A 19031-nucleotide genomic window follows, 5' to 3' on the forward strand; every position below is an offset into this window, starting at 1 on the left:
CCACCCTTTGAGGGAGGCTGCCAGGAAGCCTGGATGTACGTTTGAGGCAGAATTCCTAATGTCTGTGTGTCTGGAGGAGTATAAATTCTTCTATTCCCCTCCAGTAGCCTAATTAGATTTTACTCTGTTTATTAGAAGAGTTCGGTTGCTAGCTTAACATGAAATAAAATCTGCATGATTAAGAAGTCACGAGCAGCAAAGCTTACAGTGTGCTGGTAGAAATTTTCCTTTTGGATCAGCAGTGATGAAATCCTCCAGAGTTAAATAAAGTGAAAGCAGGACTGGGTTTAGATCCAGGATCAAAACGGGGTGTCAGGGATGGAGGGAGGGTTGGGAAGGGGGTATCATGCCATTCAAATCATACTTGAAATGAGACATTTTCTGGAGGAATTGCATTTTTAACCACATGTCAGAGTGGATCTTCACTGGAAAAAAGGGATAGGAAAGATGCTCTTCCATTTGAAAATATATTCTTCTATCCTCACTTCCTTCACAATATATCAAGAGTCAAGGGCTCTAAAAAGGTGGAGTAATATCTAGATCTAATTCTATTCAAATATCTTCAAACCTTTCAGAAGCTGATGGCTTAGTGATGTCAAACAGCCTGCAGTAGAAGCTGTATCCATTAATTTTTCTAAAGTGAAGCTTGGCCTTGGAATAAAAATCCATTGAAGACAATGACATGCTTGGGGCTAGGATTAGATCCTTGCATGGAAAATGCTGAACAGCCAAAAACCCCTGAGATTTCTGGAGTTCAGGATTTGCCCCTCAGATTCCAGATCTCTGGTGGCACTGAATTCCAGGCATGCATCCCTCAAAATTTCCATGTAACATTTTAGGAACTGAAGGCTAGGGGAACCAGAAGAGAAAACAGATATTCTATTTCCCCTGATTTTGCTGGGAACAGCTCTGTCACACACAAGCCATCAGCAATCTGCAACAGGGAGTTTTCTAAATGGTTTTTGAGTTGATTACCCCAAAATCCCACTGAAAAAACACCTCTGTATTCTCTTACCTGTAGAAAGAGAAACACAGAGTGTTCTTTCTTTCTCCCAATAATCTGAGAAAATAAATTCTAATTGCAAACAAGTTTATTCTTTTGGAGGACCTCCAAGAGCTGTGTCTAATGTATTTTTTTTTGGTGCTGGGCTGTACCTAAAACCTCTGAGTCCAGCCCACCCTGCCGGTAGGGGCAACCTGATCACAGACATGAAATCCTGCTCCTCATGGACCATTTAAAAATCCATCAGGGTGCAAATCTGAGGATGAAAGTCGGAAGCCTGGTGTAGAAAGTAAGTTCTGGAGCCTAAAAAAAGAAAAGAGCAAGCTCAGAGGAGGTTAAGAGTCAAGGGAAGGAGACTCGAAACCTAAAACCTTCCCAAAAAAGCAAAGGGATTTGTGCAACCCAAGGGACTAAAAGTACATTTTGGCCCATGCTCTGGTTTTCCTCAGCACGTGCCCAGCCACAAGAGCCCATGTGGTTCTTCTGTTTTCCCAAGTCTTTTGAAATATAGATGCAAGAGTCTCGAATCCCTGCGCTTCCCTGCATTCCTGAAGAAATTGGCCCACCAAGTCGTTGTAATTCAGGATACCACCATACACCCACATGTAAGATTCCTTAACAACTATGCACATTTTTAGGCTCAAATATTTTAGAATTGTTTTCACTGCGCCTGAGCTGTAATTGGCTCAGCTTCCCAAGTGTTGGATCATCTAACTGGAGTGATTTTTGACTCTGAGCCCAGGCACCATATCAAAACATTTATCAATTAATCATAAAAAGTAACTAACATTGTTGTCCACCCAAGAAAAACTGTCACTTACAGACTCATGTATGTTATTCCTTATGAAAGAGCTGCTATATAGAAGTTGATTTCCTGCACAGACCAGGTGGAAAATCTGCTAAAGGCAGAGGTCAAATTTAGTTTAATTTTATACCCTTTGTTAAGAATGTTCTCCCTCTCTCTCTCTCTCTCGCTAAAAAAAAAAAAAAAGAAGAAGAAAAAACCCACCCTTGTGTTCCTTTCCAAGTATTCTAAAGTTAATTCATGTGGAAGAAAAAAAAGATTAGGATAAAATTTCAAATATTAAATTCAAATGTAGGATTAATGAGTTTTATTTCAAAACCCCAGAGGTTGTCTGGAATTTAGGACATTTTTTTAGTGGCAGACACGAGACACAGCCAGATGCAGTCGTGTTTTGGACCAGCTCAGCACAAATTTAGCACCTTGAAGGAGAAATCTTATGTCTGTTTTGTAAAGCAAACATTTCAACTTTTCCAAAATCCCTTGTCCAAAAGATATTATTGTTGCACTGGATGAAGGAAAGGATTTAAACTAAGGCGGACTGGTCGCTCCAGTACAGACAAATTGCCACCCCATCACCATCCCTGTAGGTGATGTAGGTCTCCTGCCCCATGCAACAGAACCATATAAATAATGTCTTTATTTTTTAATAATGTGGAGCAAGCTAGATTTAAAAAAAAAATAAAAGAAAAAAGAAAAAAGAAAAAAGTAAAATAATTGAACCATTTCTGAAGCCAAATTCAAGACAGTCCTTGTGACACTCTGCAGGAAGGAGTTTTTGCAGCTTGGTTTCTCCAAGAGCAGCAGGGAAGGGCTTGGCAGAGGTACAAACCCCATTCTTCTCACGCCCTCCCAGCCAGCATGGCAAACCCGGGGCTCAGGGGCTGCTCCCCTTCACACCCTCTCCCCAAGGCAAAACCCTTGGAGGCCAAACCCCTCCCTTTCATCAAAAGATTTTGTTATCATCCCAAAAATTACCATCCTTCAGCTGCCTCGCTGACAGGGTTGCCCCCAAGAAGCCCCAAGTATCAGTGGTGTTTCAGGTCACCATAATTTGTTCAGAAAAAGAGAGAAATTCATGTTTCTATACAAGTGATGGCTTGGGAAGGGTTGGTAACACCTGTGGAGCTCAGCCTGCAGATCCAGAGCAGGTGGTTGGACCACGGTGTCTTTTGGGCAGCCAGAAGTGCCAAACATTGTCCTGATTGAAATCAAAGAATTAAAATCCCCGTTGAGTTCAGTGGAAGAGGAAGGTGGCCAACGTTGGGTTTAATGTTTTATGTATTAACATTGAAATCTTGATGGGAAAGAACTGAAACCTTGCAGTGAACACCTCCAAACCTTGGAATCTTGTCTTAAAAGATTCCAATTATAGCAAGAAGAAAACACTGGCGTTTCAGTTTCACATTCTGGCACTTGATCAAATGGACATACCACAGTCTGTAAATAGACCCAAAAACTGAAAAATCGTTCCAATTAAATTCCTTCATGCCTCAGAACTCTGACTCACCTATGGACAATCAATGGAATTAACATAACAGATAATTAGGACTTGGTGATAGGCAAGCTTCAGATTAATTATTCCATTTAGAAAAACATTCACAAATTTTTTTTGTCTTATTTCTTTCTGAGATTAAAATCCTACAAGGACAAGTTTTCTCCCCTCCAGTACAGAACAAAAACAGTCCATGGAAACAGCCTCATCTCACAGCATTTCTGGTTTTGGGGCCCTATCATAATCAGTAAGTGTGAAAATATAACAAAATACTATGCAAAGTAGCAAATATAATTTTAAACTCCTAAAAGTTTTCCCTGAACTGCAACTAAATTTTCTGGTCAACCCAAATTTTATCCCATCTCATAATCTCATAATCTCCTCCCATCTATAACTCTTTTCAACAGCAATGAAAATTTGGATTTAAAGCTCCATTTCCAAATGGATTTCTTGGCCAAGGTGGGAGAAGGTGGATGTAATTTTCAGGAATTTCAGGTTATAACTGCCTGGAGCTGTTCTGAGTGCAATGCTGAGCCACCACCAAAGGAAGGGAAAAGCTGTGCAAGGCAGTGGCTAATTGCCTGGATCTGTGGTTCTGAGTGCAACCAAAGGAAGGGAAAAGCTGTGCAAGGCAGTGGCAGCTGCTCTGACTGCAACCACATTTCACCCATATGAGGCCAATGCCTCTTTTGGTCTTTCTCATCTCTGAACTCAACCCCTGGCATGGCTTTAAGCTGAAAAGTACCTTAAAAATCAAAAACGTCACCAAAATTTGCTGAAGATTCTTTTGGTCTTTCTCATCTCTGAACTGAACCCTGGCATGGCTTTAAGCTGAAAAGTATCTTAAAAATCAAAAACGTCACCAAAATTTGCTGAAGACTGGGTGTTTTACAGACAAAGCCTTGTTATATATTATCAGTGGGACAATTTATTTAATTTTGGATATAATCAGAAATGTTTTATCCCTAGACACTGCTGTGCACACGTTCAATCTTTATCAAAACCTCACGGTTTGACACTTGTGTCCAAAAGTCCCCAAATCAGTTGCATCACTCTGACCCATTGTCCAAGGCCAGCTGAACTGGAGACTGAGCCAAGGGACCCGTTATCCAAAGGAAAACAGCAATAGCTGAAACATATCTGAGGCACCAACAGGATGTGAACCCTTCACAACATCTTCCTTTGCTGAAAACCAGTCAGCCCAGCACAATGAAACTATTGGGCTCTGCTGCCACCTGCACCACGTGCACCACCCAGGGCTGCTTGGCTGGAGACACGGGATGGTTTTCCACTCTTGGCCTGGCCTCTGGTGTGAAATATTCCCACAGCTGGATGTGAACAAAGAGTGAGGCATCCCAGGGACTGGACAAGAGGCTCGAGCCAAGCCCAGGCCTGGGTGGAAGCCTGTTCCATGACCAGTTGCTCCACACCTGGCTCGGTGCTTGGGGATGTCCTACGTGGAGCCGTGAGGTTTTTATGGGCACTCCATCTATCATTGCATCCAAGGAAATAAAAAAAAAAAAAAAAGAAAAGAAAAAAAGAACAGCAAAAAGAAATAAACGAAGACTTTTATGGGCCTAGGAGGAGCTAACCTGGAAATATCACTGGCACAAATAGAGCTGTTGAGCAGACAATAGCACTGGGGTATTGCCATGGGTTTGTTTACCCAAACGTGGCCATCCTCGCTGTGAGGTCCCCACCCTGCTGCTCCCCAGCCTGGGGAGCTGGTGGAACACAAGCTGTGATTGCCATGCTGACAGCTTTATTGCCTCCCTGACCTTGCTATTTTTAAGGGAACAGGTTATCTCTGTGATGTAATCAGGTCTTCCTCGTGCTGTGAGGTCATTCCCACTGCAGGGAGCTGGAGCCTTTGGTCCTCACTCGCCTTTGGAATGCCAAGTCAGCTGTTCCAGGTGTCCAGGAGCTTATGGCACTGGTTGGACTGAAAACTACTGAGGCTGATTCTCTTTTCCCAAATCACTCAGGAAATATGGCTTTGGTTCCCTTCTTCAAACCTAGTTTATCTAAATTGATAAAGAGAATTTAAATATCCAAATTTTGAGACATGAAGCTTAAAAGAGCAGTGAGATTAATTAAATGTGTGTTTGTGTTAGGAGCGGGAAAGTGCAAGTGCAAGTCATAGTTCACAAGTGATTCTCTGGAATGAGTGCAGTAAGTAAATAAATGATAAAAAATGTTGTTGCACTTCCATTTTGAAGGTTCTCATTGCAAAACAAGTGGACAGAACGGCCAGACCTTCACTTAGGGAAATTAAAATTTCCCAGTGGGATGAGTTCTGCAGGGTTATTAAAGGCTTTATTTCAAGATTATTTCTCTGGAGAAGACACAGCCATTATTTCAGCAAATGCTAAAAACTTTAGGGTTTGGGTCAAATTAGAAAAGCATTTACTGATTTAGTAACTACATATCCAACATTATCTCTATGTAAACTATTTACCCAGAATGATATGACTTAAAAGCTCTCTCCTATTCTAAAATTCCTGTCTCCTCTCCTAATTCCGTGAGACACTAACAGCAAAGGTTAGATGAGCTCTGTTAGGAAGCATTTTTCCAGCTCCCATGGGAATAAAACACCTTTTCCAGTCTCAGCTGGAATGAGGAAATGAAAAAAAAATTTAAAAATCAAATCCTGTTTGAGCTAATGCAGTCCAAACACAGCCAAAGGTATCCAAGGTGCTCCAAAGAATTTCCCCAGCCCCTATTCTTGTTCATCCCAGGGTCAAGATGGTTGTGGAACCCAACCACAAAGCTGCCTGGAAGGTTTCCTTGGCTTCTCTCAGCCTGCAAACCTCAGACCTTGAGGGATGCATTAAAGGAAATGGTGGCCCTCTCCTCCACAGTTCTAGGGAATGGGAAAATGGGTTTATGGGCCATTAAATCCCTCCATTCCTTCAGAGGTGGTGGAATGGGCACATCTGAGACCTCCAGGGAGCAGCCAGTGGGTGTAACCTGCACAGGGACACAGTTCCCATAACGTCACAGCAAGAAGAGGTGAGCTGGAGCAAAAAATAAATTCACTTTCTCACCAAACACCCTCCTATTTTTCCGAGTCCAGATAAGCAAATTAAAAATGATGTCATGGCTCCCCCAGGACACTGCAGCACGCTGCCATTTGTCCAGCCAGAGTACAACTCCTATTAGTGTGATATAACCCAGTAGTTGGGAACTCAATAGCAAAAACAGAGCTGGAATTTAATAAAAAAACCTCTACAGCTTTTAACTCATTGCCCTTAACACGCAGAGCTACTGTAAGTGAGCGCCTCAACATGAACACTCTGAAGACCAAAGAATTAAAGTAAATGCAATCAGCAGATTACTAAATACCAATGGGAAATTTAGAGCTATAGAGTAAAATCCCAGAGCATTAAAGGATTTACTGCTTGGCATTGATGAGAAGCAAATCTTTGGATTTCCATTTCTATCCTTAATTAGCAACTGGGGTTTATTTTAGTCTAAACTAAGTCACAAAAGATAACACACCCTAAAAGAAAATAGATAGCAGTGCAATAAACTTCATAAAATGTCTTATTAAAAATTAGAAGAAAAAATAACAGATTCAAATGGAAAATCAATTTCCAGGACTTCCATTTCCTTTTGTTTTCTTGTCTTCCCACCCATGCTCAGCTGTTTTCTAATAACATTCAGCTCTTTGCTAGCGAGGTTACCAAGGGTGGTAACAAAGACAGCATTTGAAACCCAAAAAGGGAGGTTCCCTTTTAGAAGGGACATTTTGGGAGTGTTCTTGCTCCCTCACAGCTTGGGGTTTGAAAGTTTTCTGTCTCCCTGCCCAGTTCCCACTGGAAGAAGGATCTAAAATGGATGAGCTGTGTTCCACGTGGCCTCAGCTCTGAGCAAATCAGCCGTGTGAAGTTGAGTGGTTTTTATGGATTCTCTGGGACTGGGGAAAGACAAGGCTCTTCTGGCCAGCGAGGAGACCCCTGGCTGGTTCTCCTCTGATCCCACCTACCATTTGCACCGCTGGTGATGTGCTCCCAGCAGCGGCTTTGGCAGGGTTTGCTGGAGCATTCCAGGTTTGCTGGAGCGTTCCCAGCTGCCAAGATGCACCAGGGATTTGATGTCTGGTCTCCTGACCTGGGATACAGACTCCCACGGCACCATTTCCAGCACAGCTCCTGCCATGGCTTCAAGAAAAGCTGTAAAACATAAGCAGCTGCTTCAGAACAGGAGAAAAGTGAAAGTCTGGGAGTTAAATATGAAGAAATTCATAATAACAAGGCCAGTCCCAAACAAACCTCATGATTCAATGAGAAGGAAGCTGAGGTCCTGCTGTTAATCACTCCCTACTTTTCTCCCTTCACCAGAGAGCCCAAGAATTCATTTGGCCCACATAAAAATTAACAATGGAGTGACCTGAGTGTGATCCAGATCCAGAGATCCATCCCTCCATGGCATCATAGTCCAGGATTCAAATAAATTCCAGCTCCAGTGTCAAACAGCTCATCTAGGCCTGTGAATCATCTAAGGAGAAAAACTCCGTTAAGTTAAATCAAGCCTAGAAGTTGTCAAGTTGGTATCTAGCACTCCAAAATTATTGGATGACCTAAGTTTTATTTATTTTTAAAAATTCGACTTTGAATTATTTTTATTTATCTTGTAATTAGCAGTCCATTGGGTTGAAAACTGGACACTTGTTGGACATGGACAAAGTTTTCATTGTGTGCTAAAATAATTAGTTATGCATCTGAAAATGCATTGATTATAGTCATAAAATTGCAGGAGCTGAGTCCTTGAAATAAATTATCAGATAAAAAGTAAAGTTTTCATTCATAAAAAATAAAAAGGAAAAAAACCCAAAACCATAACCAAAGTAGGCAAAACTTCACAACCCTTTTAATTAATTACTTAACAAGTGCTGATACTTCAGTCTATGGTCATTCACTACACCCTGATTCCCAAGGTGAATCCTGAATGGACACAATTTGGAGCTCTGATGGATATCTGCCCATCCCAGCCAGCAGCCCCCTTTATCTCAGAGCCTGAGCAGAGGCTTTAATGTATTTTGGCTTTGTGACACCTCTGCTATCGCCAGGAGGGACAGGGACAGCGGGAATGTGATGGACAAGCACTGTGGCAGAGCCAGGAGCTGGGGCTGTGAGGGTGCCCTGCGTTAGCTCGGCGAGAAGAGACAAAGCAACTCCCTCCCTTGTTTTTTTAATTTCTTAAAATAACAGCTCCGTATTCCCAGGGGCAAATGTCAGGAATAATTGCATGCAAATTGCACCGGAGTCACGCTGAGGCACCCAGTGCCACCCAAGGGCTCCTGAAGGGTTAAAATCGAGGAGTTCAGCTAATTTACAACTGGAGACCTTTATCATCTCCCGGTGACTTTGAGGGCTCACATTTCCCACTTAATTACTTGTTCAGCAATCAGGCCCGCGAGAGATAGATGTGTTCTGTGTTTAGCCCTCGCAGCTGTGAATTGTTTATTTACTTATCGTCAGGCCGGGGATGGCTGCAATTTAAAGGTTCAGATCTCTGCTACCCTGAGCGGGGAAGGTCTTCCTTTAAACACTTCCATATTCCGCGGTGGAATTCCGCTGGAGATGCCCATCTTCTCCTCCCGTTCCGGGTAACGGGGCCAGCAGGTGTTCCTGGTTAGTGGCCACTGGGGTTATCCACGCCAAGCAGCCGCTGCCAAGTTCACAATCGGGACCAGGCATCTGCGGAGATAAATTCGGGAAGGTGAAAAGCGGGCCAGGGGGATGAGGAGAGATGGATTCCAGCGCCCCGGCTTCCGTGGAATGGCTCGATCCCTATCTGGGACAGCTTCAAACGGTGGCTGCCAGCAATTCCTAGGCCAAATGGTGTAATTACAATCTCAGCTGTCAAATGGTGACCAGATGGCTTTATCTTTCACACCAGAGGCCTAAGAAGTTGGTGAGGTGTGACCTCTCCACATACCAATCCACCTGCAGAGCACGAGGCCCGCGAGTGCCGGAATTCCCGGCGTTCCCAACGCGTCCATCCTCCTCTTTGATAACTTTGGAGCAAAGCTGTGCAAAACCAACAGCACCAGTTTTCACAGGGTCGCATCACCCTCCAGTGCAGCACCACCAGCAATGCTGTGGGACCACTTGTGGGGCTGGAATTAAAAGATCCTTAAGGTCCTTCCCAACACAAATTTTGTATTTCAGCACATGAGGGTTAGTGGGTGGCAAAGGAGGGATGATCCCTGTTATTCTCTTGGGGCACATGCAGATTTCCCATCTACCCAGGAAAAAAAGAGTTGTGCAGGGGAAGAGAATCTCAGTTCCATATTTGGCCAGAAAAGGACATTTCAGAAGGAAAATTGGTGAAATTCCCTGCCAAGAGGGAAAAGCCAAATGGTCTGAGCACCCTGGCATTGTGATGGAGGGGAGGATGGTGGTGGATGCAGGCTGGACACACCCCCTAAAAACCCCAGTGTAGCTGCAGCAGAGGGGCTCTGGGCAAAGCCCAGCCCAAATTCCCAGCAGCAGCAGCTCGGGAGGTCAGGGGCTTGCTGGGGAATGTCCCATGACCCGTTCCTGTGCCACAGGCAGCTCTCTCCAGCCTCCAGGAAAGCGCAGGCTGTTCCCACACGGAAAGCACGGAGCTCTGCAGCAGGTCTCATATTAGAGCAGTATTAAAAGTAAGGACTTTGGGGTCGATATTAACCCCAGAGAATTCTGCCTGTGGGCAGGTGGAGGGGCTGACAGACATCAACAGCAGCAGCAGAGTTTCTGCCTCCAGGCTCTTGCAGCAGCCAACTGCTTTTGATTTAAAGAAAAGGCTTTCCTGTCCTGTGCTCTTATGAGAAACACACTTTTCTCCCAGTCCCAAGGTTATTTCTATCCCACAGATGAGGAGAAGGGGATGCAAGCTGACAGGGAACATGGCAAGGAAGTCTAAAGCACAGAGGTGCTGCTTCCTAATATTTTTTTGTATTATCATCACTACTGCCGTGGGAACAAATTACCAATCTCTGAAAGTGATCGTTAAAGTGGTTTAATAATAATATGTAAAAAAATATAGATCAGAACTTTCTAGTCTTGAAGAATTATAAGAGATATTATTAGATATACACAAAGAAACAAAAATGCAGATAATTCCGGGGCGATTTGGATTTTCTCAGAAACAGATCTACAATCATATGTGTCACTTCAGTAAAGCCAAAGAAAGAAGAAAAGAGCCTCCATAGGCATAATTGAATTAGACAAAATCCTGGAATTTGATTAGAGATAAAGTTACCACTAATTCTCTTAAAAAAAAAAAGAAAAGAAAAATAAATGAGGTGAAATTAAAATGTCAAAAGAGCAGTGAGCTGCTAAATTGAACCTTCAGTTTTGGGTGCATTCACGGTTGTGTTGGCAATGCATCCATGGAGGCACTGAAGTAAAAACACCAAAAATGAAAAAGAAAACACCCCAAATGCAACTTTGAAGAGGACTGAAATTAACAGCACAGAAATGGTTCAGGATTTACAAAAGAGAATTGCGAGGCAGAAACAAATACAAGCAAAACCTGGACCAGTAACAGCCCCGTGTGTACAAATGTTCTAGGGTTGGGATGAATTCTGTGGGCTGGATCAGTGACAGGGGTACCAAAGACATGGACCCAGCCAGATCCCAGGCTGGCCTTCACCCACTGACACAGAAAATGGGAGAAATATTTGTTTCTTCCAGTTTTTTGCTATTTTTCTCCCTTGTTTTAATTGTTTGCTTCTGCTGACATTGAGTTGGCAGCAGCAGCGCGGGGGTTCAGGGCTGCAGCCTCAGCTCAGGGAAGTGGGGATTTTCAGAGGGCTATGAAAATTTAACTGATGAACCTTGCCCTGATTTAACAGACATAAAATGACGGAAAGGAACTTCTCAGGTTCTCGGGCCAGCAGAGAAATTACTGCAAAAAAACAATGACAGACATTAAAGGCAATGGGCACAAAGAGATGTTTCGAAGGAGAGCGCAGAGGCAGAGGGGAGAGGATCCCTTGTGCTGGCTCCCCGCTCCTGCTGCCTCACTCAGCCTTTTCCCACACTTAAAGGGAAGTAAAACAGTTCTCTGAGAGCCTAAGGGAACCCACAGAGCAAGGTGGGCTGGGAGGGATGTGCCAGGATCCTGCTTGGTACCAGGATGCTGCCCCAGATATGAGAGTACAGACAGGGAGGGGGGCCCCCACAGTGATGTGACTCCCGGATTATTTTTGTCCCAAATACACAAAACACTGGCTGTAGCAATCAGCTAGGAATAATATCAGTCCCAAATGCCTTTTTTTAACCCAGGAATTTGCAGCAGAGCACTGGAGAGGTGCACTTCTGCCAGTGATGGCGATGCTTTTGCAGCACTGGAACCTGGGGGCAAAGAAAATCCCATTTTGTGGCTGTTGCTCATCAGCCCCCCGACATTTCAAAGAGATTTTATCTGTCTGGCATGGAAGATTTCCCAAACTGTTTTTATTAGGAGGACTTTTGTATGCCAGCAATGAATATTACTCTATTACTGAAAGGAATCAAAAGCTAAAGTGCCTGCGTGTACAGTTAATCTATCCAAACAGAAAATGTTTCTTAAAAAATTACGGCACTATTTTTATAACAAACCTCAGCCAAACTCAAAACTGAATAAATGGAATGTGTTCTTTTAAAACCAATTTATTTTTTTAATCATGGGCAAGAAATCCTTTCCTTGCTTTCATTCATCAGGTAATGCTTCACCCCCCCATATTTGTGTGAAGAGATTTGTCTGTGATGGCATTTTTGCTTTGGAGGCATCGGATTGAAACATTCCCGAGGCTGGAAGGTGGATGTGAGCCTGGGATGGCATCACAGCCAGCCTGTGGTTTCTATTTCTTTTTAACAAAACCATGAATAAGGCAAGAAAATGCCTCAAAGGGACCAGGAGTGGTGGGGAAGAGCCACCCTAAAGCACTGAGCCACCTAAATAAAGCATCAGGTCAGAGCCCTAGGAATTTCTATAGGATTACCCAAGGGATCTATTCCTGCTGAAATGTTCTGAGGTAAAAACACAGAGCCACTGTCTTTATGCTATTTAAAACTGGCCTGCACACTCATTACCACAACGTAATTATCATTAGGGTTCCTTAAAGCAGAGTTTGGCCCTTCCTAGTTTATACTCCCGAATTACTATTACGGTTTTACTTTAACCAGAAGCCCGTGCAGAACTCTTCCTGCAGTTTTTCAGTATTTATTTAGACTTGCACCACTGCCCAAGACCACAATTTGAATGTCCCGAGCCTCATCCCACGATCTCTCACTCCCCAAAATGCTGCGCATTTTTGATGCCGTCACGAAGAGGAGTCGAAGCAAACAATTCGAAGCCTGCGAGGACCCTAAAATGTGGTTAAACATTCCTGGAGGAGGAGGTGATGAATAGGCAAGCAGGGTAACCTGACCCCCAGGGCTTCACCATCCCCTTTTTGTTTGTTTGTTTGTTTTTTTCTCCTGAGCTTTCCAGGAGTTTCAGCCGCGAGCAAACCCGGGGGCCTTAAAATAAAAATAAAAAATAAAAAATAAAAAGCCACGAAAAGGTTTTAATTCCTACAACCACGTGGCTCATTTGCGTACGTGGGTTTTAAGAGAATTTTTCTAGTTCCAGAAAATAAAATAATGTGAATTTCTCCCCTCTGGTTTTCGTGGGTGAAAGAGAAACTCAGTGCGGGTGCTGTGCCAGTGGCGAGTGTTTGAGCGCTGCTTTTTCTGCTGCCCTGCTAAAGGTCAAAAGCAGGTAATGGATGTCGAAATTTCCACACACTGGGGTAAGCTCGGAGCTTGTTGACTTTAATATCAGTTTTCTTCCACCGTGGAGGAAAAAAAAAAAAAAAAAAAAGAAAGAAAGAAAGAAAAAAAAATAATTCCAGCTCCGCATTGATTTTTCATGGAAATTCAGCAATTTCTCCTTGTTTAAGATCTGGTCTCTGATTTCTCCTTGATTATCATATTGCTCGGCCCCCCAAATAAAGCCCGGCTTTGTTTCAGCTCGGGATGGTGACATCGCTGTTACTGCGCAGGGAAAAATCCCGGGGTGCTGGAGGTTGGTGCTGAATCACAGGAGCTACCTGAGAAAAAAACAAACAAAGCCCTGGGGAAAACCCACCCCGAGAAAAAGGAGAAAGAGAGGGAGAAAAAGTCGGAGAAAGCTGGGAATGGGAATGTGCCCCTTGGAGCAGAGGGGAATAACGAGCTCGGCGTGGCAGAATTCAATTTGTCAGAGTTCAGTTGGAAATGTGAATTTTGGGAATCCCAGCTCGCCCTGGAGGGGTTGGGTTGGGCTCAGCCTCAGCTCTTCTGCTCTCAGCTGAAAACGGAGGCAAGGGCGGGAAAATGGTTTGGATTTCTCCAACTTTCCATCAAAAATGGATGGAATGAGCCATGGAAATTTATGGCTCTGTGTGTGTGTGAGCTCCAGTTCGGCAAGGGGCAAAAATGACCTTCAAAAACCCAAAATTTTAGTCATCGTTGTTGTTAATTGCTGCAGAACTGTATTGGGTTGCTCCCAATGGGCTCCCAAAGTTGAATCTATTTTTTCTTTTTTTCAGATAAATCAACATTCATTGACCCTCTTGAGCTCTTGTGGATATTACAGGGTCAGTATTTAAAACTTACATTTGAAAATATATCTGGGACATGAACATTCATTTTGTTATTGCTGGAGTCTAGAAAACTAAGCTATTAAAATGATACATTTTTACTAATTATCATTGAGTCACACTTTGAAATAAAACTATGTACCCACTGCATTTTTAAAAAATTGAAAAAATACTTGAAAACATCAGTTGTCAAAATAAGCAGAATATTCTCTCCCATGGGAGTGGAGGAAGGTCATTAAAAGAAGTTCAACACATCAGGCTTTGAGCATTTGCTCTGAAAATTAATGCAGGTAAAGAAAGGCACAGTAAGGAATGCAAAAATGGGAAAAAAAAAGTATTATGAGAAAATTTTGTAGCCTAAAATATTTTTTACTAGATAAAATAAATGCTTTAACATATATTTTGCAATTAGTACATGTGCATTTTTAATTATATATAAATCTTCAGGTAACATTTCTGATACAGCTTGTCAGTCATAATTCTGACAAATAATACTGGTTTTATTATTAAATAATAATAATAAGGAGGTTTTAAACAACCAGGATGTTTTTAAGCCATTCAAACACAGTGCCTTGAAATCAGAATCCAGATTTAATTCTTTAGAACGTTTTCCCCAAATAAGGATAAATGTGGGGTCTGCCCTTTAAATTAAATGACAGCAAGAAGTCAGGGGGGAAAAAAAACCAAAACAAACCAAACAATAGCAAACAGTTTGAGACTGATTCTGCTCCTTGTAAATAAGGGGCTGGCTCTAATTTAGTTAATGAGATTTCACCAGTGTAAATTGAATTAGGTTCATTATCCTATGATTAAAACGATCGCTATCATTGCAAAAAAAAAAATAGCAGTTGGAGGACTTTTTTTTTTTTAATAATTTAACAAAAGCTGCTGGAATGAGATGTAAAAGCAGAACTCTCACAAAGTTGCTGTGGGGAGAAAAATTTTTCTAATTGATTTATACCGACTTTTTTTTTTTTAATAATTTAACAAAAACTGCTGGAATGAGATGTAAAAGCAGAACTCTCACAAAGTTGCTGTGGGCAGAAAAATTTTCCTAATTGATTAATACCGACTTTTATTTTTTAAGAATTTTTAATTCTTTTTACGATTTAAAACTGCATCCGTTATCAATCAGAACAAAACTACTTCGTGCTATACACATTAAAAAGGGTTTTTTTCCCTTATTTTAATATTTTCTTTGCTCAGCAGAAAACACCCCACAAGATGTGAGTAAAATTCCTTTGCCGATGAGTGCAGCAAGGCACGGCTGAATTCCCAGGTGTTTGAGCCTCTAGAAAGCAGGAAAGGGCTGTGTGTAATCTGCTCTACATTATTATATATACATTATATAGATCTGCTCTACATTATACTATATTGTATATACATCACATTGTTATGGGTTTTAAGTGTTGTACAACAACCAATTATTTTGATAACGCCTTTAATTGACTACAAAGCTCCGCGAGGGGACAGGAGAGGATCGCCTTGCCCCGATAAAACGATTAAACCGCCTGTTGATAAAGCAAATTACGCCGCGAGTATCTAACAAGTGCTGAAAAGATAAATACGCTCCCAAAGAAGGCAGAGGCGGCTCTCCCTGTCCCAGCACCAAACTTCCAATGCCACCTAATGGAGAGCCCGCACCTCGCAGCGATCCCTGGGCTTTTCCAGCCTCCCCGAAGCTCCCAGAGCCGCGCCTGGGATGCTGGAATAACAAAATTCCTCCGCGAAGGATGCGCAAATGTTTGGGCTGGATGTGGGAGCTCCAAAGGAGCGGCTCGCTGTCCCCAAAGTTTTGGAGTTTGGGGTTTGTGCGGGGCGCGCGGCTCGGATTTGTGAGCGGAGAGATTTTCCTGTCAGGAGGAAAACGCTGGCCGCGGTGCAGGGGGATGTGGAAACAACCCGGGATGCGCAAATCGCCCTCCCTGAGGCGTGGCCGGGGCACCCGAGCATCTTCCCCCAGGCTCGGGACACCGAGAGCGGGGACAGCCGGAGGAGGAATCTGTCCCTGCCCCGTGCCATGTCTGATTGCTGCAGAGCATCCACAGCCCTCTCCGTGCGGGCACATCCCCGGGAATGCTCCCACAGCCCTGGGCAGCTCTGCAGACACGCAGGGCACCTTTGCACACACGGAAATACAGGGCCCAGACACTTTAGGAGCGGCTTTTAGGGGTGACTCCCAAAGCGGGCCCTAATTTGAGGAGGGTTTGAGATTCCCCATGGAAGGTGGTTGGGGATTTCCCAGTGAAACACCCCTGGAATCAAGCAAGCAATTGGGATTCCGCTGTGCCCTGTCCCCCTCGCAGCTGAACAAAGCCCCGTTCTCTCTGACCAGAATATATTTTCTTTACACCGTTCCTGGGATTTCCCTCTGGTTTATTTCTGTAGGGTTGGATCCACTGATTTCGGGAGGTTTGGGGTAGGGCCCTGCACTTCCGCAGCTCCGGACCTGCTGCAGCCAGGGCTGGATCTCTGCTGGTTTGAATGATAAATTTCGGCCAACACAAAAATAGTTTAGAAAAGGGGCTTGGAGGGGAGAAAAAAAATAATTTTCCATAAAACTTGCTCTGCTTATGCCAAGCTTTGCACCCCCTCACCAGCAATTTTAAGCATATTCTGGTATGGCAAGATTAGGGGTAAAAATTAACTATGAGAAAGATACAGATTTAAGATTTACAGGTTTTTAACTGCACAGTTCTCGTAGAGTTTTTACACTTTAAGCAGTGGGATTAAAGACAGTAGAGCTGGGAGTAAAATGCAAAGGGAGCTTTTCTGCTCTCAAAAAAAAAAAAAAATTGAAATAATAGTAAACCAAGTTCAGACAAACCCCACAAGAGAAAACCCGAAGCAAATAAAGGCGAGTGGAACAGATTTCAGTGTTTACTTTTCTTTCTGCAGTTGGATCTCCTGTCGTAGCCACAAGAACTGCAAGCATAGGGTACGGGATGGGAAAGAAAAGACAGGAAAAAGAAAGAATTTTGAAAAATTAAGGAATTTAAGGAGAAGGAAGCAAACCCAAGAGCTCGGAAGCCGCTTGCCCTGCTCAGGCTCCGTGCCTGGATCAGCGGAGCTCTGCGAGGAGCTGCGAGCGGGGAAGGGGACGCTGCGAGCCCCGGGCTCGCAGGGGAGGAAGAGGAAGAGGAGGAGGGTTTGAGGACGGGGAGAGGGAAGAGAAAAATCCAGTACATACAGCTCGATGCGTCCGCCAGCCCCCAGCCTCCGCTTCTCTCTCTCTCTCTCCCTCTTAAGTCAAAAAGGAAATGCGGTGCTTTTTTTTTTTTTTTTGCCTCTTTTTTTTTTTTTTTTTTTTTTTTTTCCAGAATCAGAAAACGAACCGTCAGGAAGTTGGCAAAACCTCTGACTAAACAATCAATGGAGGAAATGCAACAAATTCGCTTTGGCGGCGGGGGAGCGAGGGCGGGCGCGCAGGACAGAGCGCGGGAGCTGCGCACCGCTCCCAGGCTCCCACCCGCAATCCCCTCTCATTCCTTAATTTTTTTACCCCACGGCCAGGTACGCGGGGCAGGGACGGGCTCCTGTGTCCCCCACCCCGGGCAGAAATCCGCACGTCTGTCCGCACAAGGAGCTCCCTGTGCGGGGTGCTCACATCGATTTCCCAGGAATTATCCTCCCTTCCCACGGGCTGGGATAAGGAGGATGGAGAAACGAGCCAGTTCCGTTTGGTGTTTCTGCTACAAGTGCAGTTTGTACAAGGACGAGGGTAGCAAGGAGAGGTTTGAGAGGAGTTTTTACATATATATTTTTTTTTTCTCAATTTTTCTACTATTCACCCGTTCCTCCCTCATCCGAAATTTCGGTCTCTGCCTGCCGGTACGGAGCAAGCCGCTCACATCCCCCCTCCGTGTTTTCCCTAGGTAAAACAAACAAATAAATGGATCCTTGGAAGTTCCGCGGAGCTGCGCGGAGCGGAGCTGCTCTGTCCTGCCCCGCGGAGGGCTGAGTGGCTCCTTTAGGCTCCCGTTCGGGTGAAAACCACCCCCTGAACCCTCTCAAGGGGTTTTCTCCCAGGCGGGGGCTCCCCCAGGTGCTGCTGAAGGCGGCCGGGGACCTCCCCTCTCCGCGGGTGCGGGGGAGCCGCCCTCCCCCAGAAATGCGGGACGCGCTCCGGGGTCACCGCTAAAAGCAACACAAGTCCGTATTTTTTAATAAAAAGCGTTCTCGGGCGGGCTGGCCGCCTTCCACCCGCCCCACGGATGAGCTGGCTCTGTAAACACCGCGGAGAAGATGAACACTGCTGTTCTAAGCTCACAGCGAGAGCTCTCTCTGCTGCTGATCTGGGCGCTCCCTTCGGTTTTAGGGGTGACAACAGCCCCCAGCGCTGTCCCTCTCCATCACCAGCCCGGCGCTCTGAGTCTCCCCCCAGTTCTTCTCCATCATCATCCCTCCCCTCCCTGCGAGTCACCAATGCTCTGGGTGTTCCTTCACTCTCCCTCCATCCCCAGCTCTCCCTTTTTGGGGCTCTGGGTGTTCTCCCAGTCCCTCTCCATCCCCATCTCTCCCTGCCCGAGGTTCTTGGTGTCCCCCAGTCCCTCTCCATCCCCATCTCTCCCTTTTTGGGGCTCTGGGTGTTCCTTCACTCTCCCTCCCTCCCCATCTCTCCCTTCCCGGGGTTCTGGTGTTCCCCCAGTCCCTCTCCATCCCCATCTCTCCCTTTTTGGGGCTCTGGGTGTTCCTTCACTCTCCCTCCATCCTCATCCATCTCTCCCTTTCCGGGGCTCTGGGTGTTCTCCCAGACCCTCTCCCTCCCCATCTCTCCCTTTCCAGGGTTCTGTTGTCCCCCTAGTCCCGCTCCATCCCCATCTCTCCCTTTTCGGGGCTCTGGGTGTTCCTTCACTCTCCCTCCATCCTCATCCATCTCTCCCTTCCCGGGGTTCTGGGGTTCCCCCAGTCCCTCTCCATCCCCATCTCTCCCATGCCTGGGCGTTGCACAGACTCTGGGTGTCCTCTCAGCGGCTTCAAAAATCCCCCTAATTATAAATTATATTTTTTATTATTGCTACCATGATGATATCTTTAATTTGGCGGCCGAGAAGAGCTGGGAACTAACGTCAGAGCGAGCTGCCAGCGTGGTTTTCCAGCAGCCAGTGGTTTTCCAGCGCCTTTCCCACCT

The 19031-nt window shown here is 44.7% G+C and overlaps 1 long non-coding RNA gene across 3 annotated transcripts; it reads right to left on the reverse strand.

The window, feature by feature from the left end:
- Positions 1-4160: 4160 nt before the first annotated feature.
- Positions 4161-17177, reverse strand: LOC120508035. 3 transcript variants are annotated; one of them, XR_005628900.1, is made up of 5 exons: positions 17091-17177; positions 8774-9002; positions 7693-7800; positions 7289-7475; positions 4161-4789 (listed from the first exon to the last, which is right to left on the reverse strand). It is a non-coding gene; the product is annotated as an uncharacterized LOC120508035 (long non-coding RNA). The 3 variants fall into 3 exon arrangements; XR_005628899.1 differs by lacking the exon at positions 4161-4789 and having other exon boundaries at positions 6533-7475; XR_005628901.1 differs by lacking the exons at positions 4161-4789; positions 7693-7800 and having other exon boundaries at positions 6533-7475.
- Between the last annotated feature and the right edge of the window lie 1854 nt (positions 17178-19031).

Source organism: Passer montanus, unplaced genomic scaffold, assembly GCF_014805655.1.
Source record: "Passer montanus isolate IOZ18808 unplaced genomic scaffold, ASM1480565v1 scaffold45, whole genome shotgun sequence".
Lineage (NCBI taxonomy): Eukaryota > Metazoa > Chordata > Aves > Passeriformes > Passeridae > Passer > Passer montanus.